The 21,256-nt window shown below is 32.8% G+C and overlaps 1 pseudogene; it reads left to right on the forward strand.

The window, feature by feature from the left end:
* Window positions 1-12,235: 12,235 nt before the first annotated feature.
* LOC127712848 (uncharacterized) lies at window positions 12,236-18,406 on the forward strand (annotated as a pseudogene).
* The last annotated feature ends 2,850 nt before the right edge of the window (window positions 18,407-21,256 follow it).

Consider the following 21,256-nt stretch of genomic DNA (forward strand, 5'->3'; position numbering starts at 1 on the left):
CAAATTTTTTACTACCATTGGGTCAGTACCATATTTGCTCGCCTCAGTCCACAAGAGGTCGACCATCTGCCCAGAAGCCAGTCCATAATACAAGTTATTCATGTATACTGATTCAATGTTGACAAGCATCAACAAACTACAATACTTACCAAAAGATGAATCTATCTCCCTGACCCTGACCAGTGCGATCAGTATCACCTGAAAATATAATATTGGTTTTCACGTAATTATCAACGACGCACAAGTGCAGGTATGAATAAAGAAGTGCAGGCATGAATAAAGAAAACTTTGATACATGTAATATGAACATGAAGTACATAAATAATTTATTTTGGTGTGTTTGGTATTGTTTATAAAAGAGCGGAAGTCAAACGGGTGGATTTATTGTGTTTAACGTCAAGTGGTATATTATATGCATATCAGGAGGAGAAAGGTTAATGTCATATCAACATGAATAAAATTGAGAATGGAAATGGGGAATATGTCAAAGAGACAACAACCCGACCAAGTTGTTTTTTTAAATCGCATTCGAAGCAAGTTGCAGAATGCGAGGCATACAGCATACAATCTGATGGTGGAGGCGGCAACACCGTAAACTATTTGTATAGCTTTATATGTCAGAGGATACAGGAATGGGATGAACCATACTTTGTAGATAGATCCATTGTGTTACGAAGTTCCCGTGTGTCATATAATTATTTTCCTTGACCTCATTTTCATGGTTTAGTGACTGCTAAAAAACTGGGTTTGTTTTCGTCATGTGAATGTCTCACTTGTGAGTTTTAATGTCCCTTTGGTATCCTTCGCATCTCTTTTATCATGAGTTCTAGGATAACAATATTTGGTTACTAATATATGGTATCCTTGCAAGGTCAACATGTCGGTCATACATGGTTCACCTGGCCTCGACCTCATTTCATAGATCAGTGAACAAGGTTAAGTTTTAGTGGTCAAGTCCTTATCTCAGATACTGTAAGTACATGAAGTAGTGGGTAAAATATATTTGGTGTATAGAATGGTAGCAAAGTGTACATGTCTTTGTGACCGAGTTCATCTGTCTTTACTTCGTTTGCATGGAACATTGATAATGTTAATTTTATGTAATACTTGTATAATATAAAAATAAGGAGATGTGAAAGTAAGCAGTTATAGGCAACCGTACAGCCTTCAATAATGAGAAAAACCCATACCGTATGATCGGCTATAAAAGATCCGTATATATAGGCCTCAAACTATAAATTGATAACGTCCTTTCATTAGCTTTCAGTTATGGACCGACCATTTGATTTCGAAAGGAGGGAGGGGAGGAGGATTTTGAAAATCGATACTGACTTGACCTGGTATGAACTGAAAATCAGTGACTTTGCACAAGACCGGATGAAAATGAATACTCTGCAACATGAAATGCAGGATATTTAAGGATACAAATGTGTACAAAAGTGAAAATAAATTTTCGCACAGCAAAGCCGCGGAAAAAATAAGAATGCGTAGTAACAGATGAAGAAAAAAGGTCAATCCGGAAAAAAGTTTCCTGCTGCCACCTTGGCACATATAGGTCATGGGCTTCAGTGGTTTGCTCGAACAAACCTATTGCCAATTCAGCTTTGAAATTATTGCAGTTGTTTCTGCTGGTGTATAATTTATAGCAGGAACGGTGATACATTTTTGTTGTCTTTCACACCCAGGGGGGGTTTAGGTCCAAAACATCATGCAAGACCATAACATAGACTTGATGTGCCATATTCCGGATGTGTTACGAAACCGACCGATTTGATTCTTATACTACAATTATAACAAAAATTTCTTTTCAATAAATAGTTGAAAGTATTAAAAAACAGACAAAAACATATTCCTCCGAAGAAAATAATAATTTACAAAGTTAGCTGGCTATTCAAAACAAATAAATCAACCACACAACAAGCAAAAATGAGAAATGTAATGAGTGACCACTGTCCTTGTTAATGACCTAACAGTGTAAGCAACAAAATGATTGATGTCACGGGATAATCCGTGTTTAATTGCCAAAATGTTGACTTAATTTGTGTTTTAATTGCTAATTTCTTCAAAACTACTTTTATTTCACACATGAAATTTGACACACACATGCACCGTGTCTTATTGCTTTAATCAGAGTAAAAATTATTGTGATGATACACGTAATAATTTTGCCTTCGATGAAAATGTGGTAAATTTAGGGTAAAATTTTAGTCTGACTAAAATGCTGAAATAATTATACTAAAATCACTTAAATACTTTCCGCTTTTGTTATATGATATATTTAATGTATAAACTATATATTATAAGTACTATTTTAACAACCAACAAAGAGCGTTATAATTTTATTTTTCATGTTAAAGATTTCCCGTACAATACGGTATCTGGGGGTACCCTGTAAAAACACGAAATTTAGAAAATCGTGACCATGGGAACTTACGACGACAATCATGATTGTAAAATATAATGATTTTCCTATAATTTGCAAACAAAAATAGCCGTGTGTTATCCGTTAACTTAAACTCGTTAACTAGACGACTTTTTGGACACTGGGTACCCTACTATTTAGATATAAACAGTTTGAAGGTTGATGTATGTTGTCAACACTTGTTCAAAGTTGAGGAGCGTACAATATGATCTCATAATAAAACATTTTAGATTTGCTGCTATGATGTTAACCCATCATATCACATTCGTAGTTAATATAAAGTATTGTAAGTTTTTATTATATGAAATCATGAACATCAAAATAATAATAAAGTTTAAGATGGCCATAATAAAAAGGAATTAATACAAAAATGTATATTAAAACCTAAAACATTATTGCAGAAAAAAAAACAGTGTTTACCTTTAGCAGTAATATCAAAAAACTTGCCATCATTTGTTCATACTTCTGCTGACTTCTAAACGTACACAGTGTGCTTTGAAAATACATTTAATAACTTAAATAAGCAAAGGGAAGGTCACGTGATATGAACATAAGTGTAGCTACGCGATAAGGTGAAAAGAAAAGTCTGTCATTTATTGAAAAGTAATTGATATGCTGTTTTATTGACGTCTATATATCCAAGATCTCCTTTTCTTTCTATCTGTCAAATTTTCCAAACATATTTACACTTAAGATTTTTAAATAATATGTCTTCAATATGAACAAACTATGTAAATATTAAAACAGTACTATGTTCAACGATTTTCAATAAAGACGGTTAAGAAAACAAATGAGCTACAGATTGGAAAGCATAACATATAATATACATTTACAAAAGAATCCAGTCCAAAACGAAAAAATAGGTCAATGCATTTTTTAAGTTACTTTTATCAAAATATTGATAAGTTTGCGTTGAAAAAAAACCCTTTATATTCAGATGAACATTTCCATAATCCTGACATATTTAATCGGCTGAACCCTTAAACTAGCAGTGATACGCAAACATTTCCCTCCAGACAGATCTTTTTCCTCCGATACAAGAGTTATCGGTTATCAGAGTAACGACTCAAACGTTAACCGATTCAGATTTGTTGCACAACACAACACGACACGAGTTCCCAGTCAAATTGATATAATGTTTGGTCCAGGAAAGACACTATGTTTAGTCCAAGATAGACACTATGCAAGGTCCAGAAAAGATCCTATATTTAGTCCAGAAAAAAACACTATGTTTGGTCCAGGAAAGAAACTGTGTTTGGTCCAGGAAAGTAACTGTGTTTTGTCCAGGAAAGACACTATGTTTGTTCCAGTAAAAAAACTATGTTTGGTCAAGGAAAGACACAACGTTTGGTCCAGGAAAGACATAATGTTTGGTTCAGGAGAGACACTATGCAAGGTTCAGAAAAGACACTATGTTTAGTCCAGAAAAGACACTATGTTTGGTCCAAGATAGAAACTGTGTTTGGTCCAGGAAAGAAACTGTGTTTGGTCCAGGAAAGAAATAATGTTTGGTCCAGGAAACATAAGCTTAAAGTAGCCTCTAGACAAACACAAGCTTGATTGAAACAATATAATTTTAAGGAAAATCAGTTTTATTGTTGGTACATTTGAAAAGGGTAGAATACTGTCATATTTAAGACAAGAAATTTTCCATATTCAATTATTAATTTCCATCTTATTGTATAAAGTAAAATCGAACAATCACAAATAACATGCGCATTCATAATAAAAACTAATCATCAGCCTGCAAAATATTGAAAGAATGCAGACGAATGTTGTGTTTTGAAAAGACGAAAAGACGGAAATTTGTCTCGTCAATTAACATAAAATCAGCATTGTTTTTCAACGCCTTTTTGTTCATAACAAATTTGAATATAATACTCCAATTCAAGGTTCACCTGAGTATCCTCTAACGTTGTTTTCTTTAGCTTATTTTTGCCTCGATAACAGGTCGATTCAAATCTATCAATCCCTGTGCTGTTGCATGTTTTTTGACTGCTTCTTCTTCTTTTGCGCCATATAAACTTTCTGTCCAGTTTGTAGACGAAACGCGCGTCTGGAGTACAAAATATTAATCCTGATATCTATGATGAGTTTATCATACAAATGTTTAAATAATATGTATTGTATGCATGCTCTTATATATTGCATTATCAAATGGAGTATGAGTCTGTTTACCTTGTGTCTAATCCAATTTGTGTTTATGCAAATAAATGTGTTTAAAATAAATCGAAGATCTACTTTCCCACACTGACAGTTAGTATTCGCAGAGATAGGCCCAATTGTCCTTAAATTTATTTCACACCAGGTCTTTTTTCTAAGAGTCCTTCAATCTTTTCCAAAATTCACAGTATCATAATGGTAACGACAAAATTACTTCTAATAAGGGGACGACCATTAAATATTCTGGATTGGGGGAGGGGGGCAGGATTTTTGTGGATTTAATATTCCAACTGTTGCATGCATGCTTATTATTTTTACCGCGGTCTTGCTGCGTGAAATTTATTTTCACTGTTGCAATTTTACACAATTATTTTCTGCATTTTGTGTTGCAGAATATTCTTTTTCATCCTGTCTTGGGCAAGATTATTTATTTTCAGCTCTTAACCACAGTCAGGACGATAAGATCTCAAATGGTATATAACTATGAATCATTCTATGTTTTAAACCATGAGACGGATTCTAACATGCTAACCCATCAGGTAACAGACCAAAGTAGGACTATAAGCCGTGCCTATGTATTCATAAATCCCTCGTGTTTAGGGGAGAGCAAAGCAAACCAATGTTTAAGTCTACGGTTTGAATCATCCAGGAAATGAACCCACTGTTTTGTACCAAGTAGGCAAGCATGCTACCACCAAACAGTCGAGTCGGGTTTAATATTATTATTCTTTATGTATGTAAATTAATATAAGAAGATATGGAATTTCTACAATAATGTATACTTTATGTAGCCATTAAAAGTTAACGATACTAGTATATCACACTGCATACCTTAACAAGCTACTAGTATTTGTTAGTTACGATTAAAGCATCAAGTAGTTGACTAAGCTAATTAAAGGCATTGGTTGTATCATATGTTATATTGTGGTATAAATTCATGGCTTCTTCAGATCCTTGTTCAGACAAATGCTTCGGCACTTAACAAATTGATGTAGGTATTGTAATAAATTGTTAATCTAAGTTCAAAGACTATTTAACGAAATTATGGCATAGTTTTAAAGAAAAAATGTTTATGCTGTAACTTAATTAAAATCTTTCAGAAGGCAGATTAATACAAGCACTAGTTGCTTTTTTTCTAAATCCAATTTGCAATTATGTGTCCATGTTATTATATTACACAAGATGCATTTTTTTTCATTTCATAATAATATATTGTTTACGTCTACTTAAAATCTGATATCAACGCATTTAAAACAGTAATTTCTGAGAACAGAGAAGCTTTCAATTCTACAGTATTCAGCTTTAACCTTTTCGAACCTAAAATCGGCTAACTATGATTCATTTTGTTACCAACGAAAGGGGTCACATGTCGGTGGTATAGATTATCGAGCTTTCTACACATTGATATCGTTTCAATATCAGCCGTGAACAGCAATGTAAACCTGGCGACTGAGCGCAATGAACGAGCAAAAAAGCTTCACATTGTGTCGAGCGGTGGATATTTTGCGATTTTTATACGTAGAAGACCCGATAATCTGTTTATCGTTCCATGACTGGTTTTTCTCTCCTCCATTTACCGGCTTTACGAAAGCAAGTTTGATAACGTCTTCTCAAACATTGCAACGTCGCTGATAGCTTCTACTCAAGCATTGTGACGTCGCTGATAATGCCTGTTCACGTCTTGAAGCCGTAATACGAGAATTACAGAGCGACTAAGCAGGGTGATATAGACGAAGGGAAGAACGATAACATAATTTACTTGATCGAACAAAATAACGGTAAACTATAGTAAACGCCCCTAGTACCTATACGTCTTCCAATCTCGTCAGTGTAAAAACAAGAGAGTATAATACAAGATAGTCTAAACATTTGTTTATTCATATTTACTTATTGAAGTGTGTTTGTTTTATTAATTAAATTATTTTTCTTATTGTTATTAAATTCTGTAAAAGTTTAAATGTTCATTAACGTTATTCAACATTTACACTTTAAGGTATTAGGTTCATGCTAAGATTGCCAGCGATAATGTAAACAGTTGAAACTATTATGTTTTCTTTACTCTTGTCATTTACTCAACGAGGGCTTTTTTAAATTTGTTTTCCCCTTTTAAAATTAAACGATTGTTCGATTTTTTTTGGCATTAGAAATGTCTTTACATTGTTTGAAAAGTAACGTTGTATACTACTCAAATTTGCTTAAAGTATTGAAAACTAGTAATTAAGTTTCCTATTAAATATTTGCTCTATATATACGTTCCCATTCTATTGTAACTTAAAAAAAGCGACCTTGTCCAAGTGATAGAGCAATTATGTTAAAAAAAATTGGCCTCATTTTAGATCTTTTATGCGCGATCCCTTGTTGTTTTTAGCAGCGGAAAGCGGAAACTATGTACATGTCCCATTTTCTTATAAATACCCACATTTTTAAAGACCGTTTATTTGAAAATAAATCGACTTCTTTTAATTTCAAAAAGTAAAAAAAGTGACCAAAATCAAGGGAACGTAAGCATTCTGATTTTATGCCAGGGAAAGAATAATACCCTGAGTATTATGTAATTACATATTTTATTCACCATTTTGAATGTAAATGCATAGATTTCCATTCCATTCTCAAGGGCGTCATCATCTGAATTTATATTTGAAACAAAGATTATTTATTTTCCTGTAACAAAGCTTTCGGTGTTTTATTTGAGATTAGTCTGTTTTAATGATATTTGACAGATTTACTCATTGACCCGGAAGTCAAAGGCGGTGGAAGTTGGAGGTCAAATGTTCTGAACCATCTCTGACTCTCAAAAAGGGCCAAAATTGTTGTTATACCATATACTTCACAAAGATTTCGAAAGCGTAAACTTATCACAATATTTAATTGTTATAGGTACTTAAAGTCTCAATGTGAAAGTAGGATTCCACTTGCAGAACAACTGTTTTGACAAGCCTTCTTTAATATTTTATCAAAAAGCATTTCTATAATATGTGAGTGTATATATTTTAAAAATCAGTAATACCAATCAATATCTTTGTATTAAGTTATTTTTAGATGCGTTTTAATGATAAGTTTTTTTTTATTCAACTGGTCGATAAAGGGTTGAATATTCACAAAACCAATCCTAGCCCCATACACGATTATGTACTGGTCCCAAATTAGAAATCCTGCCAGTGAATGTTTATGTCTCATCGTGTTTTCTTTTTAATGAGAGTTAGTGTTGAATTTATTATCAGCTTGGTTTTATTTGCGTTTCAGGCGCTTGTCCGATGATTTTGGAAAGCTGTATAATGACCTCTAGATGTTTTTATTGTTTATTTTATGTTGCTGAGATACATTATATATAAATGATATCTATATATCCCACATCTTATTTGGAGATAATAATAACAACGAAAACAGTTCTCAGTAAAAAGAATTGCAACTGTGTTTTTGTTTTTAATCTCGCCCTTATTTACTTACTAAAATCGGCAAATTGCCTGTAATACTTTACACAGTATTCTCATTGCTTTCTAGGCACAATAAACTTTATTAATCGAAGAAAATCATTAAAGCTGAAAATTTGAAAAGCTTTTATTCATATTCACCTAATTTTAATAGAATAAGCTACATATATATCTTCTTTTTGATCATTGTTTCTGGTAGGATTAACGATTGACAATTAAACTACGAAATATCGGGATTGCACAAGTTATATTTTTTAAGAGTTTCTTTTTGATTATAATGAACAAACTTTGAATAAGAATAATGAAGTATGATCAAGTTTGTCATCTACCATTATAATTACTAGCTGACACTGAAAGTATAAAAAAAACAAATGAACAATTATAATAAACAGTATTTGTACCAAAAAAATATATAAAATTAAACTTTACCAAATATGTCTATTATATAATATATTAATGATGTCTCAATTTCATCAAAGTGACAGTTCTGCTCTACAGTGTTCAGGCTATATCGACAAAGTTTTATATCTGGACTGGACTGGACTTGACTCTTGGGTTGGACTGGACTGGACTTGACTCTTGGATTGGACTGGACTGGACTGTGAATGTTCAGTGCATGTGGTAACTCTAGAAATAATTTTTGTCTGATCTTCTCTGTGGGTGTGTATCATTTGGCTTTAATTGTGTTTTTGGAGAAAGGCCCTTTATTGATTTTTGTTGACCTTTGCAATGACTGAAGTAGGTTAATTATCATAAAATACATGTGCCAAAGAAAAAGTTTCGTGAGTGCATTTTATGGATATAAGATACTTGCTTTTCTCATGAGCCTCCAGTTTTGCAAGTCTGAAGCATTACAACTATTTATCTTTTGACTTTTTATGTCTTTTTGATATTGTCTCGTGAACGAATTCCACGGTCTGCAATCTTTGTTTATCTATCCATTGTATTAGTGGCTATGGTCCAAGTATTTCAAACACTCTTTTCTTAGAACAGAAACAATTATTCGTTTATCTGAGCAGAGAACCAATACTTTATATCATGGCATGTACACATGATCACGTTAGAAGAAAAAGAAAGATGAATAAAATTGAGAATGGAAATGGGGAATATGTCAAAGAGACAACAACCCGACCAAAGAGCAGACAACAGAAATCTTTTTCCGGTCATCTGTAAAAAATTGCGTACATGTCAGTAAAAATAACACGTGTTCTCCGTAAAGCACGTAGTTGTCCATCATGCAATGGATTAATTAATGACTCCGGTAAAAAAAGGAGTATAATGTAAACAAACAGTTATGGTTATGGAATATCTGCTTCACATATGACGACGGATATTTTCCAATCGTCGTAACCACAATCCCTTCATCCTTTCCCCCGAATGTGACCTACCGAATTAGACTTGTCACCGGGTTTGTACTGGCGTAATCAACACGGCGGGTGCCACATGTGGAGCAGGATCTGCTTACCCTGCCGGAGCACCTGAGATCAATCCCGGTTTTTGTGGGGTTCGTGTTGCTCAGTCTTTCGTTTTCGATGTTGTGTTTTGTAGAGTGGTCTTTTTTTGTTTTTGGCATTGCGTTGTCAGTTTTATTTTCGCCTCTCTTTTATGTTGGCGGGAACATTTAAATTTAATTACTAAATTATGCATACCCGTATAAAGTAGTGTATCCGACTTGTTCAATATATCGTTTATGAAATCCCGATTTTCATCAAACGTCAATCAATGCGAAGGTAGCATCTCCGCGATCATAGCAAGATTATTCAGCCTGTCGAGTAAATTGTCGATTTTATTGAAGACAAAACCTTTCCATATTTTCGTTCATACATGTAATTAGGGACTCAAATTAATACCAAAATTTTAGAGCCTTTTATAAAGTACAATATTGTTAGTACCAAATATTGGTAAATGGTGTATCAAAGTTCAGATTTATCTGTTTGCCCATGTTCGAAGAGCTTTCAAAGGTCGATGCTGCTAAACTACAAGTTTCTCAGTAGAAGTTTTGGCTTCTTTTTTATGATAAAATTTATTTTGTAATATTTAGGTCCTGCATGGTATGAGTTACAAGATCGTATAATATAAATCGTAAAGTTAAATATTATTACATAACATGTAGGTATCTTTCATACTAAGTTTGGTTTAATTTGGTTCAGTGGTTTTAAACATGAAGATCTCTGATAACAAGAATGCAAATATAATGTATTAAACTGTTGACATAGATATGTGTCACGCCGGTATATTATTTTAATAGTTTAATGCAAATGCTGAAATTAAAATGGCAACATTGTTAACTACACAAGACCATGACTGAAGATTGACGGATTAAAAAATCTCAACTGAAATTATATGTGCCAAATCTAACTTCATACCAAATAACATTGACCTCCGTTTGGGATTCCCCTAAAACTGACTTAACTTAAACATGCAAACTATTTAAAAATTTCAAAGTCAATGGACCATGAATGAGCGGACGGGGCAAAACAGTAGACTGTCTTTTCGTCGCTTTTTTTTTTTTTTTTTGCCATAGCGTTGTCAGTTTATGGGTTTGAATATTCCATTGATATCTGTCGTCTCTCTATTGATGCTCGAGGCCAAGATATGTAAATATACAAAAATCTACTACAACGATTGAAGAGCTGATCAAACCAAAAAGGACATAAATTATAGCTAAATCCGGACAATAACTCTGTAAAAGAGTTAATTGGCGATTTTAGTCAAATAAGACTGAAATTCTAAAAACCAATAAAAAAATATTCTCCATTTAATGGCAACAACTTTTGTAAGGGGTCAATTGGTTGATTAAGCCATATTTGCATTTTTGCAGATCTTTGTTTTTTCTGAATATTATGGCTGTAAAACGGTTTCTCTCTGTCAACAATTATAGAAGAGAGGCGGTAGACAGCAAAGTGGTTTTCAGGATAATAACCAACAAAAGTTACAACCATGATTTGAGGATTATGACTTCTGTAAGGAGTCGTCTGATAATTTTGCAAGAAATGAATCTAGACTTTCTAAACATATTTTTTTTCTGTACCTATAGTAAGATCATATAATGGTTTTCATGATATTAGACGGTTCTCAATTCACCTTTATTTTCTATTTGCGGTCAGATGAACTATATTTATAAAACAAAAAGTAAGAACTAATACAATAAGTACAGCTAGGATCAGTTCTAGTCTCTCTTCAGAACTGGCAGAATAATTCGTCATATTCTTTCCTAGAATATAGAATTGTCAAAAACTGTCAAGAGAACTGTTATAGAAAAGTTCTTGACACATTTTTAGAGAGGTTATATAACTGATCCCAACTGCACAACAAATAGACGTATTTCGAGATTTCAGCAATTAAAAAGCCCCGACATTGACTAGTTTTAAATGCATTGGAATAGATCTGTTTAACTGGTTGATACAACCATCTTCTTTGTTTTTGACTTGACTCGTTCATCTATTGTCTTCTTTTTTTCTGACTTGTCTCGTTCATCTATTGTCTTCTTTTTTCTGACTTGTATCGTTCATCTATTGTCTTCTTTGTTTTTGACTTGTCTCGTTCATCTATTGTATTCTATGTTTTTGACTTGTCTCGTTCATCTATTGTCTTCCTTTTTTTTTCTTGACTCGTTCATCTATTGTCTTCTTTTTTCTGACTTGTCTCGTTCTTCTATTATTTTCTTTGTTTCAGAATGGTCTCGTTCATTTATTGTCTTCTTTGGTTCAAATTCTGATTTGTCATGCTCTTATTATGGATCGAAATCCCACGAAACCTAAAAATCATATTTTTGCAAGAGATCAAAGATCCGTTGTTAAAAATTGATAGCAGCTTGGGTAAGTACTTCCTGGGCTACTTATTGTTTGTTTAGTACGCTACTATCAAATCGATAGATGCAGAATTATTCAATAAAAATACAGATATAAGCTTACCAGCACATTACTTTAATACAATTTTTTAAAATTTATTTTTAAACGCTTTCTTATACATTTTCCGTGAAGGATACTCGAATCCGAAGTTAATTGACTTCTCCACATATATAATAAATTTTCACGCAGCTTTCATGATCCCTCAACCGATTTGGAAAGCTGACGGAAGATTTGTGTTTTATGTTCATATACATTCACAATTTTTCGTAATATTATATTTATATATTTTGTTCTAATTAGAATAGAAATATTTGAAGAAACAATTTACTATTAAGGCATTTTAATTAGAAATTGGAAATACAAAAAGAATGGTTTCCATAAAAACTGTGCGGAACGGATATGACTTACCAGTTAAAGGACTTGATAATGGATTTTTCTATCCTATTCACATCGTAGCCCTCACAACGATCGCAGTGAGTTTTGCATGTGCCATGACAATCTTAATCATTTCGTTTAAGAGAAAAGCAGCATTCTTTGGGAGACCCAAAACTGAACGTTTCGTAGTTTACCTTGCGATATGTGATGGGGGTTTTAACATATTTCATTCTATGGATCATCTTCACTACCTGATGACAATGTCACACCCTCGTCCACCGGCATTGTGCTCGTTCTACTCTTTTATGATGTTTATATTTGTAATGTCTCAGATGTTATGTGTAAATGCAATAGCCATCAATGCTTTTTATATGATGTACTTTGGAAAGTCACTTTATTTCGGGAAGAATGATTACCGTTTGTTGTGTTGTATATTTGGACTTCCGATCTGCCTTTTAACTGTATCTGTCATTTTGAATAAACTTGGTCCAAATGGATATTTGTAAGTATATACATTGTACATATATATGTAGGACCCGAAAGTGCGACGGGGACGCTAAAATGCGATGGTAAAATTAGAGTTAGACGGTATGAGCTAAAGTGCGATGATTTAATACGCTAAAATACGATGTTTACGCTAAAGTGCGATGATCTGCGAAATTACGGACGTTAGAATGAAGTTAAGTTAAGTTGCAACCGTTTCAACAAAACAAATAGAATAGGAAGACGAAGTCGTTTGTCCCGGGAAGGAGTTATTATCACTAAAAAGAAAACAAATCAAACAAGCCCAATCAAGAATATTTTAAAAAGATAACTATGTTGTCATTTAGAGTCTGATATTCATATTAACAACTATTTTGTTGAAAAACAATCGCGGGTCACACCATCACACTTAAGCGACTACTATCGCACTTTTAAGTTGCACGTACTTTAGAGTATCATCACATGTAAGAGCCCCTCATACATGTGCATGGATATTGTTTTAAATGCAGTTGAATTGTATTTGACAAGAGAGATTTTTCGTAAAGTTTTCATTTTCGTGAAGTTATAGTTCATTTATTTACCATTGTTATTTTTCTAGTCAGATTGTTAATACACACATGACAACCCAAAACACACAAAGCTAACAAAGATCGTATACATGTAACAACAAGAAAATATTCGAGAAGCAATAATAGACATATATATCTGTATGATTTTCTTATATGAAAACCTGTTTTACTTACTCTGACCCTAGACAACTGTATTATAAAAGGGAATTTTACAGATATTCAGTATATGTAAAATACTAAGATGATTATAGAAATAAAAGATCTGCAACCCACACCAAATAGTCCTTTCGTGGACCTTATTATTTGAAAACTAATCATTTCGTAGAGAATGAGCAAATTTTATTTTTTTAATTTGTATATTCAAAAAGAATATTTGGCTAAGTAGTATTTAACCTGTTGCTGCAGGAGGGATACGTGTGTCCATATTTTTAATTTATGCAAAGACGTGTTCATCAAACAAAACATCGAAGATTATACAATGCAATATTTTTCTTCAGTGTGTCTCCAATGTATCTTCGTCAAGGCGTGACGTCATATATCGAATATATAGCGACAGGAGATTACACAAGATAAAATGTATTTAAAAAGAGCGCGATATTATACAATTATAGCCTTTGTATGAGGTTGATACGAGGTTAAATCGACCTGCGAGAAGCATATTGACTGAGGACGAAGTCCGAGGTCGATATGCTTCTCTGGGTCGATATAACCTCGAATTGACCTCAACCAAAGGCTACAATTGTTATATTATTAATCGACAACTATAGCATGAACAATGTAAAATTGGGGATTTCTAGAATCAATTTTTAGTAACATGCTGTATGCTCTGTGCAATATGCTGTTTTTGACCTACGAAAAGCTAAACACAACAGTATTGGCGTGCAAACTGAGAAAATACAAATGTACATGTGATCAAGTTTTAACGAATCACAAATCCTTACAAATATTCGATTAATAATATAAAACAATATGGGTATTTTGACGTTGAAAAATTCCATGACGTAAGGTATTCATCAATTCCAGAATATTTAAATAACGTAATCGTAGTATATCTGATATATTTAATAGGTGTTTGAATTTCAAATAAAGATAAAAATTATGTAAGATAAAGGTTTAAAGCAGGGGAAATTTACGTAGTTGACCTAAAACGGCCATTTCACGCATAGATTTTGGTTAAATATAGCAACATCTTTGCCCAAAAAGATATTGTATGCACATTAACATCTTTGTAAAAAGTAAAATAACAAAAATACCGGACTCCAAGGAAAATTCAAATCGGAAAGTCCCTATCAAAAGTTCAAACACATCAAACGAATGGAAAACAACTGTCTTATTCCTGACTTGGTACAGGCATTTCCTTATGTAGAAAATGGTTGACTAAACCTGGTTTTATGGCTAGCTAAACCTCTCACTTGTATGACAGTCGCATAAAATTCCATTATATTGACAACAATGTGTGAACAAAACAAACAGACATAATAGGTAAAAATGTCAAAAATAGGGGTACAGTAGTCAACATTGTGTTATCATCTTAATCACTATAAAAACCAACAAATATGTCAACAAAGAAAAACAAAATGGCATATAGACAATGCACATAAGCAAAAATGAAAGACAAGAATACAAAAAATGACCACAGCACAACAACACAATGGCGGGATGCATAAGTACCGAGCCACACCAAAAGGATATTACAAAAAATGGACTAAACAGTAAAGGTTAATAATTTACAAAGACAAATAAAAGAACACTATAACACGTAATTAAGGTAAAAAAACAACGTCAGTATCTAGAATCTATAGTTCAAGACCATCATGTATTATTTGTGAAGTTGATACGGAATATTTATCAACAAGGTCTTGGTATCTTCCGATGAACTTTTTTTAGAAAAAGGACGAGACGTTCTTTGACATAACCCTGGTTCATCAACCTACTGCTCAGACACTGGTGACGTTTTATAAAGTCTGAGTAGCAGTTGCAAGCTCTTGAATACCGAATGAGGGGGAAAATGTATATCCCATATGCAGGTGAAGTTGGTATATTGCTACTAAGGTGGGGGAAATTGATAATTTCAAAATTAAAATCGTCTCGTTTGTCATAGATTCTGGTACTGAGATGAACTTTTCGCTTATGTCAAATTCGAGGTATAAGTCTAAAAATGAGGCGGAGGAAGCCGTGTCTGTTGTTTCTTTAATTTCTAGTTCTGGAGGATATATTAATGGAACCCAATCAGAAAAGTTTGAATTATTAATGGAAAGAGCATCATCAATATATTAGAATGTGAAATTAAATGATCTGGCTTCTTTGATCTTCTTGTTTTTGATAAGTGTCTGAAGGAACTCCGACTCGTATGAAAATAAGAGGAAGTCGGCAAGGAGAGGCGCACAATTCGTTCCCATAGGAATGCCGACAATTTGTTGAAAAAGTCTACCTCCAAATTCAACAAATATGTTGTCAATAAGAAACTCCAGCATACTGATCACTTGTTCCTCTGTGTAGCATGTTTTACCTTTTTGTTCACAATTAACAAAACATGCCGTTCTTTTAGAGTTTTTTAGAATCCACATATGATTAATATGGTTTGTAGCAAAATATCTTCCTGGGTAAAGCTGTTGCTCATATATAAATATTAATGACCAGATCTTAGAATGAGGCTATTTTGGCAATTTTTGCTGTTTTGCACTAGATGTAAAATATTTGAAGTCCTTTTGTCAATATGTGAGACAAAATTCAAAAATATAAATACTGATATTCGACAGACTAATGCTTTATGAACATCTGAAGAGTGTCCGTTGCTAGATTGATTTTCGATTAAAAGGTCAAAAGGGGACCTAATCTTACATACTCCGATTGTCTTTTTCTGGTTATTTTCTGGCAAACGAAATGTAACCACAAATGTAAAATTTGCAGCTGCTGGTCGCTTTTTGCTTATCTTGCTCACTGTTTCTTATTCTCATGCTTTTCAATCTGTTCCTTTTAAAAACAAGTCATATGTCATTGAGCAAAATGCAGTAGGCCTAAATAACATTAGATGGTAAGAAATATGCAGACTATAAGATACTCTAAATTACCGAATCATGTGACAAACATGCCGATGATTAGGTATTTGAAGTATTACTAAATGATTTTGAAGCGCGGCGTACTATATTGCAAATGTTCATTACCTTTACAAACAACCCTATAAAACTACAAAAAGAAACATTCAATTCTTATTATAACAAATAATTGTTAAAACAGGAACACAAGTTTAATCAGGATTATCGTTTGTTTTGTTTTAAATACTACTGTGCATTGCTGTAACGTTTCCATGGATAGTACGCGGAGTTATGAATGTTCCGTTTTATCAAGATATGAAAAATCGTTTTATAACATGATGGAATCCTTATGTAAAATTATGTTTAATTAGGTAATTATTGACAAATAAAAACATGTAAGAGCATATTAATTTCAGATATAATTTGGAATTATGCCTGTATACTTAATTATTTCTTTCTCAAGTCCTTTATTTACACCCTGGTTATTTTATGGATATCATGAAAAGAAGAAACCACAACGAGTTAAAATCTGGGGTTATTAGTTAAAAAACCAATACAATAAAATGAATACTTTTAAAATTATGAAAATAGTCGAAAAAAACAACCAAACAAACATGATAATCTCTTTCCAATGTGAAAATTGCAACTAAACTTAGATAGAACGAAATCAATTAAACAACCCAAATTGAACTAGAACTATGAGTGGACTTACAAAAGATACCAGCTCCGCGCAAATTCGATTATCTCTCCTTTAACATGTTGGACCGGGATTATATTCTACACTGTGAAAAATCTCAATATTAGAGGAGAGGTTATTACCCCATATTGCAATGTTAAAGTAGGTAATTTCGATCCTTAATGCACATCCGCAGGTAGTATTCTACGTTTTGGAAAGTTTCAATAATATCCAACTAGCCATCTAGGAGGAAATGCGCTTACAAAGCTTATGGACAGACAGACTTATTCCTAAATACCTTCCATCCCTCCAAATAAACATTTTTTCAGATGTATAAGGATTTATGTGGTTTCTGACAGGTTTCTTAAATGTCATTTATCGCGTATACCATTATTGGTGATCCGGAATTTGGCTGTATTAGCGATGCTGATTTTTAGTTCAGGTTTACGTTCAGTGCTTTATTAGAAAATAAAATATTGTAATTTAATATGATTATTCTGCATCTTCGTATAATCATATTTAATTGATATAGTTAGAAATTATTACAATAATTTGGTTAACATCACATTAAAAATGTTTTGACAAAGACTGTGACCCTAAAATATTTCATGGCATGTTCTGTACTAATGAGATTGAAACTGCTGTTTTACACACAAATAAACATTTCTTACGTGAGGACGGCGGACGTTAGCATGGTCAGGGGTAAGAAAAGCTCTAATGACCTATATAAAACCAGGTCATCTTAAATGAAAAATTTGATTTGTTGTAAAAATGCCGTTTTTTTTATATTTTTTTTTATTACTTTCAGTTGTGCTATGAACGGTGTAACAGGAGGCGTGATATTACTCATGTTTACTACAGCACCATCACTTTTGATTCTTGTGACCAACTGTATTTTGTAATGCTTTGATATGGCGAAAATTACGAACTGAATCAAAGAGAATACAAGATTCAACTGGTAAAGAGGCGTCATCAGCGAAAGCATCACATCCAGCTGTTAGAACCATGATGTTATTTGTAGTGATGTTTGTCATACAATGGACAGCGTCGTCAGTGTTTGGAGTGTGGGAATATATTGATGATGCACCGCCTTTCGTTGTCCTATTCACAGTACTGCTTGCAAACTCTGGAGGACTGCTAAATGGTTTTGTGTTTATTTACATGTACAGAAAGAGGGTAAAAACGGAAAATGAGACAACCCTAACTACCAAAGCCTAATAAAAAAATATTAGAAAAATGAGTGTAGTGAAACGTGTTCATGATATAAAGGTGAATAAAGTTAATACTTTTCATAATGTCTAACATATAATATTTAAGAAAATAAAATGTGAAATTTGATAACATTTGACGCTGTATTGTTGTTTCATAACCAATTACTTGTTTTAGAGACATGATAACTGAACAATTTTCAATATTGTAATCGACCGTAATAGAGATAACGTTTCCGGTCGTCTTAACTTATAATCACTTTACAGTATATCTTACAAAATTTAGAGGCGAGGAAAGTTGAGAAAAATTGATATTGTCTTTAATTCTCTCTATACTTTTTTTTACATTTACCAACACGAAAAATAATATATTGTTTTCCCTAAAAGGGGATTATTTGTGGGTTTGTTTTGCGGTGTAATTAATGATATGTACCTGTTGAGGATAACAGGGTAACCTTGTCTCTGGTCTCTGGTTGATAGTTGCTGCTATGACAATCATGTAACAATTCAGATTTAACAAATGCAGAATAAGTTTGTTAAGAAATAATTACAGAAAAGATGGAATTACATGTTGTATTATATAGTAAAATTTAATTATGTTGGTCGAGGCAGTGACTTTAAGTTAAAATTTACTGATTGAGAAAAATGTATTTTGTATTGTCACAATAATTCTCAGAAATAGCTTAGATGCAGTAATTAACGTTATAGTATTTGTTTTATTGCAAAGTTGTTGTGCTGTAATTTGTGAAACTATAATAAAATACTGAATCGAAATCTTGTAAAATGGAGTCAGCAACACTATTATAGTTTAACAGTACAAACAGTCTAAGTCAACGTTATAAGATGGTAATGACATATTAACAATGGGATATCCTATGATTTACAGTAAACATGAATTATGAACACAAATATCAGGAGACAAGTATTTATTGTCCGTATTTTCAGTTTCTTACATATTGGAAAAAACATTTACTTTAAATTTTGACGAGAACTGTTAATTATGAAGTTTGTACAGTACGATTTGAAACGTTTCCAGATATATAAATTAAAGCTACAGTAGTTCACCGATGTTCAAATCTCGTAAATCGATTAATAAGAGACAAATCAGTGTAACAAACAACGTCTGAAGGATTCGCATGAACTCAAAAAGGAGTGAGACCAGATGAGACGACAGGGTAAGGCCCCGTGCTTATTCATGTGTACCCCGTCATGCGAATTTCAACTCGGACAAAATGTCATAATCGGTTATATTATAGATCAGACGATATCTTAAGATTGCGAAATCATGTTTGAGATAAAACACCGACACATGACAATCGGAAATTGAAATCACCACGTTTGTCATAGATAATAGTTTGAAATCTCTATCTGTGTCAATATAGGGAAATGTGGGTTATTAAGTGACAGAGGATCATCAATATATCTGAAAGTGAAATTAAAGAAATTTTCAAGATTTCTTTTTGTCTTTGAGAAGGTTCTGTGTGAATTCTACTTCATATGAGTACAAAAAACAAGTCGATCAGTAGTGGTGCACAATGTTTACCAATTGGAATACCAACTGTCTGATGAAATATCAATCCACCAAACTCAACAAATATGTTGTCCGTCCTCCATTTTGATGATATCCTCTTCGTTGTATTTGTTGTGAGAATCGGTGTGGTTTTTCACAAAGTAAGATTTTTCATGACTTAAAACAAGGAATTTGTATCTTAGTTTCACATTTTTTGTTAAATGAAACGATGTAGTTGATAATCTAAATGCTCAAATTTTTTATATTACCTCAAAATTGTAATGGTTGTCATTGAACATTTTGGGGTAGATCTTTAGAATTTTTAAGAATCCACATCTGACTGACACGGTTGAAAATACCTCCTCACAATATTTCTGAAGGCAATCTTTTGCTTTAGAAAGAATGGTGGCAAGAACTTTAGAAAGATGTTTGGTCGAACACCTTGACGACCCAGTTATCTATCGTTTTTATAAGGATTTTTGTGAAGGTTAGGTATTTAGTATAAAGATGGGAAATTTTCATCGTTCTTTTTCATGTCATAAACAAAGTAGAGAAGGACGGATTTGAACTATCTTGATCCGCACTTTGTATACACAGGTGATGTACCAAAATATCCGGAGACAGAATTCTAAGATCAAGCTGACCATCTACTCACTAACCGGAGTATTCATGAACAGTACACTGCATGGGCGTAAATTAGTGTATGTTTCAGAGGAGGCAGTAGTATAGGCAGGGAATATAGAAGCTGCGCAGTTGTTTGTGCTTTATCCTGCTTTTTATGGCTTTTCCCAATTTTTTTTTTCTTTTAAGAGAAACATTTTATAACTTAAAAATTGAAAATGGACTCTTTACCTAGCATATAATTTAAATTACTTTAAAATTTCCAGTATCAGCCGTTTTAGTAAGTTTTCATCTTCATTCAATATAACGTACGTTACATCCTTTAGAAATATTTCCATGGGTGAACACTTTTGAAAGTGTTCATGGAAATATCCAATAGGGCAAAACGACCCAAGTCAACGAAGACGAACAACAGAAAATAACTCTATATTTCTGAAAAATAATGGAGCATTTGAACAAAACAGGGGTATTTCAACTTAATATGGTGACGATATCGAAAAGGATTATTCGTATTCATAATTATATTGGATTACTATTTTAAATAAAAAGGAAGACTTTATCATAATTCTTAAAATCTGTGTGTTCATTCTGCAGTCAGAAGCGCATTCAAACACTACGATGGATAATGCGCACACTTGATTGATTACGACCCTTTGAAGGACCCTGGGGTTGTAAATGCTTTATTATGTCTTCACGACACATGTGTGTTTGTTTCCGCAAGCAAAACACCAAACAATTTTGTGGTATATACAAAAACCATTACTTGCATTTCCCTATAAAAATACTTGGAATTCTAAATTAATCTGGAAATCTTATACTTGTACACTTGCCCGGAATTGGCTTTACTTTTTATCCTGTTGGGTTTATAAGCTCTTCATGTTTTTAATAAGTTTGAATTTTCAATAATTTGGC

This window comes from Mytilus californianus, unplaced genomic scaffold (genome assembly GCF_021869535.1).
Source record: "Mytilus californianus isolate M0D057914Y unplaced genomic scaffold, xbMytCali1.0.p SCAF_8, whole genome shotgun sequence".
Lineage (NCBI taxonomy): Eukaryota > Metazoa > Mollusca > Bivalvia > Mytilida > Mytilidae > Mytilus > Mytilus californianus.